The 4,338-nt window shown below is 41.3% G+C and overlaps 1 non-coding gene across 1 annotated transcript; it reads left to right on the top strand.

The window, feature by feature from the left end:
- Nucleotides 1-3,462: 3,462 nt before the first annotated feature.
- On the top strand, nucleotides 3,463-3,566 carry LOC112781220 (small nucleolar RNA R71). Its single transcript, XR_003192010.1, has one exon. It is a non-coding gene; the product is annotated as a small nucleolar RNA R71 (small nucleolar RNA).
- Nucleotides 3,567-4,338: the final 772 nt, after the last annotated feature.

Raw genomic sequence — 4,338 nt, forward strand, 5'->3', positions numbered from 1 at the left:
TTGTTTGCTCCATCCTCTTTTTAGTGATGGGCTTGTCATTTTCAATGAGGATTTCTCCCTCTATGACAATCCCAGCCAAATTGCAGAGGTGACAAATGAGGTGAGGAAAGGCTAACCTTGCCAAATTGGAAGACTTGTTAGCCACCTTGTAGAGTTCTTGAGGTATAATCTCATGAACTTCCACTTCCACCCCAATCATGATACTATGGATCATGATGGCCCAGTCGAGAGTTACTTCAGACCAGTTGCTAGTGGGAATGATTGAGCGTTGGATGAACTCCAACCATCCTCTAGCCACAGGCTTAAGGTCATGCCTTCTCAATTGAACCGGCTTGCCTCTTGAGTCAATTTTCCATTGAGATCCTTCCACACATATGTCCATGAGGACTTGGTCCAACCTTTGATCAAAGTTGACCCTTCTAGTGTAGGGGCGTGCGTTTTCTTGCATCATTGGCAAGTTGAACGCCAATCTTACATTTTTCGGACTGAAATCTAGGTATTTCCCCCGAACCATTGTAAGCCAATTCTTTGGATTCGGGTTCATACTTTGATCATGGTTCTTAGTGATTCATGCATTTGCATAGAACTCTTGAACGATTAAGATTTTGACTTGTTGAATAGGATTGGAGAGAACTTTCCATCCTCTTCTTCTAATCTCATGTCGGATCTCTGGATACTCACTCCTTTTGAGCTTGAAAGGGACCTCAGGGATTACCTTCTTCTTGGCCACAACTTCATAGAAGTGGTCTTGATGAACCTTTGAGATAAATTTCTCCATCTCCTATGACTCAGAGGTGGAAGAAATTTCCTTCCCTTTCCTCTTTCTTGAGATTTCTCTGGCCTTAGGTGCCATTAATGGTTATGGAAAAACAAAAAGCAATGCTTTTACCACACCAAACTTAAAAGGTTTGCTCGTCCTCGAGCAAAAGAAGAAAGAAAGTAGTAGAAGAAGAAGAAAATGGAGGAGATGGAGGGAGATATATGGTTCGGCCAAGGGGTAGAAGTGGTGGTTGTTATGTGTGAAAATGAAGGAGTGGTGAGGGGTTTATATAGAGGTAGGGGGAGAGTTAGGTTTCGTGTATTAGGGTTGGGTTTGGGAGGGAAAGGATTTTGAATTTGGAGGTAGGTGGGGTTTTTTGGGAAAGAGTGGATGGATGTGATTGGTGAAGAGGTGATGGGTAAGGGTGATAGAGGTGATTGGTGAAGGGTATTTGGGAAAGAGTGTTATGAAAAGGTGTGAAGAAGAGAGAAGTGGGGTAGGTGGGGATCCTGTGGGGTCCACAGATCCTGAGGGGTCAAGGACTTAGCATCCCTGCTCCATTTAGGCATGTAAATGCCCTTAGAGTGCAATCCTGGCGTTTAACGCCAGGCTGCTGCTTGTTTCTGGCGTTAAACGCCAGCTTTTCTCCCTTTATTGGCGTTTAACACCAAGTTGGTGCTCGTTTCTGGCGTTAAACGTCAGACTGTAGCCTGTTTCTGGCATTTAATGCCAGCTTGATACTTTTTTCCAGTGTTAAACGCTAGTCTGATGCTTCTTACCGGCGTTTAAACGCCAGTAAGCTTATCCTCCAGGGTGTGCTATTTTTAATGCTGGTTTTCATTCTATTTTTGATTTTTCAGTTATTTTTGTGACTTCACATGATCATCAACCTACAGGAAACATAAAATAACAATGGAAAATAAATAGATATAATTAAATAACATTGGGTTGCCTCCCAATAAGCGCTTCTTTAATGTCAATAGCTTGACAGTGAGCTCTCATGGAGCCTCACAGATAATCAGAGCAGGGTTGGAGCCTGTCAACACCAAACTTAGAGTTTGATTGTGGCTTCTCAACACCAAACTTAGAGTTTGGTTGTGGCCTCCCAACACCAAACTTAGAGTTTAAATGTGGGTTTTTTTTTGACTCTGTATTGAGAGAAGCTTTTCATGCTTCCTCTCCATGGTTACAGAAGGAGAACCTTGAGTCTTAAATACAAGGTAGTCCTCATTTAACTGAAGGACTAACTCTCCTCTGTCAACATCAATCACAGCTTTTGCTGTGGCTAGGAAGGGTCTGCCAAGGATGATAGATTCATCCTCATCCTTCCCAGTGTCTAGGATTGTGAAATCAGCAGGGATGTAAAGGCCTTCAAACTTTACTAGCACGTCCTCTACTAGTCCATAAGCCTGTTTCATTGATTTGTTTGCCATCTCTAGTGAGATTCTTGTAGCTTGTACCTCAAAGATTCCCGGTTTCTCCATTACAGAGGGTGGCATGAGGTTTATCCCTGATCCCAGGTCACACAGAGCCTTTTCAAAGGTCATGGTGCCTATGGTACAAGGTATGAAGAATTTTTCGGGATCCGATTTCTTCTGAGGTAATGTCTGCCTCATTAATGCATTCAGTTCATTAGTGAACAAGGGGGGTTCATCCTCCCAAGTCTTATTACCAAATAACTTGTCATTCAGGTTCATGATTGCTCCTAGATATTTAGCAACTTGCTCTTCAGTGATGTCTTCATTCTCTTCAGAGGAAGAATATTCATCAGAGCTCATGAATGGCAGAAGAAAGTTCAATGGAATCTCTATGGTTTCTGTATGAGCCTCAGATTCCTTTGGTTCCTCAAAGGGAAACTCCTTTCTGTCCAGAGGACGTCCCATGAGGCTTTTCTCATTGGGACTCACGTCCTCCTCACTCTCTCCAAGTTCGGCCATGTTGGTCATGGTTATGGCCTTGCACTCTCTCTTAGGATTTTCTTCTGTATTGCTTGGGAGAGTACTAGGAGGAGTTTTAGTAATCTTCTTACTCAGCTGACCCACCTGAACCTCCAAATTTCTAAGGGAAGACCTTGTTTCATTCATGAAACTTAGTGTGGTCTTAGATAGATCAGAGACTATGGTTGCCAGGCCAGAATGGCTCTGTTCAGAATTCTTTGTCTGTTGCTAAGTAGATGATAGAAAAGGCTTGCTATTGCTAAACCTATTTCTTCCACCATTATTTTTGAAGCCTTTTTGAGGCTTCTGTTGGTCCTTCCATGAGAAATTTGGATGATTTCTCCATGAAGGATTATAGGTGTTTCCATAGGGTTCTCCCATGTAATTCACCTCTGCCATTGCAGGGTTTTCAGGATCATAAGCTTCTTCTTCAAAAGATGTTTCTTTAGTACTGTTGGATGTAGCTTGCAATCCATTCAGACTCTGAAAAATCATATTGACTTGCTGAGTCAATATTTTGTTCTGAGCCAATGTGGCATTCAGAGTATCAATTTCAAGAACTTCCTTCTTTTGAGGCATCCCATTGTTCACAGGATTCCTCTCAGAGGTGTACATGAACTGGTTATTTGCAACCATTTCAACGAGTCCTGAGCTTCTGTAGGGGTTTTCAGATAAAGAGATCCTCCTGCAGAATGGTCCAATGACATTTTTGACAACTCAGACAAACCATCATAGAATATACATATGATGCTTCATTCTGGAAGCATGTCAGAATGACACCTTTTGATCAATTGCTTATATCTTTCCCAAGCTTCATAGAGGGACTCACCTTCCTTCTGTCTGAAGGTTTGAATTTCCACTCTAAGCTTGCTCATCTTTTGAGGTGGAAAGAATTTGGCCAGGAAAGCACTGACCAGCTTTTCCCAAGAGTTCAAGCTTTTCTTAGGTTGTGAATCCAACCATATCCTAGCTCTGTCTCTTACAGTAAAAGAGAAAAACATAAGTTTGTAGATCTCAGGGTCAACCCCATGAGTCTTAACAGTGTCACAGATTTGCAAGAACTCAGCTAAAAACTGATGAAGATCTTCCAATGAAAGCCCATGATACTTGCAATTCTACTGCATTAGAGAAACTAATTGAGGCTTAAGCTCAAAGTTGTTTGCTACAATTGCAGGAATTGAGATGCTTCTTCCACAGAAGTCAGAAGAAGGTGCAATAAAGTCACCAAGCATCTTCCTTGTATTGTTGGCATTATTGTTAATTGGTTTGGCCATGTCTCCTTCTTTTTTAAAAATTTCTGTTAGGTCCTCTCCATAGGGTTGTGCGTTAGCTTCTCTTAGTTTCCTGATGAGCGGGTATTTTATACGCTTTTTGGAGTTAATTTCATATAGATTTTAGTACATTTTAGTTAGTTTTTAGTTTATTCTCATTAGTTTTTAGGCAAAATTCATATTTCTGGACTTTACTATGAGTTTGTGTATTTTTCTGTGATTTCAGGTATTTTTTGGCTGAAATTGAGGGAGCTGAGCAAAAATCTGATTTAGGCTGAAAAATGACTGCTGATGCTGTTGGATTCTGACCTCCCTGCACTCAAAGTGAATTTTCTTGAGCTACAGAATTCCAAATGGCACGCTTCTAATT

This window comes from Arachis hypogaea, chromosome 19, assembly GCF_003086295.3.
Source record: "Arachis hypogaea cultivar Tifrunner chromosome 19, arahy.Tifrunner.gnm2.J5K5, whole genome shotgun sequence".
In the NCBI taxonomy this organism is placed as follows: domain Eukaryota; kingdom Viridiplantae; phylum Streptophyta; class Magnoliopsida; order Fabales; family Fabaceae; genus Arachis; species Arachis hypogaea.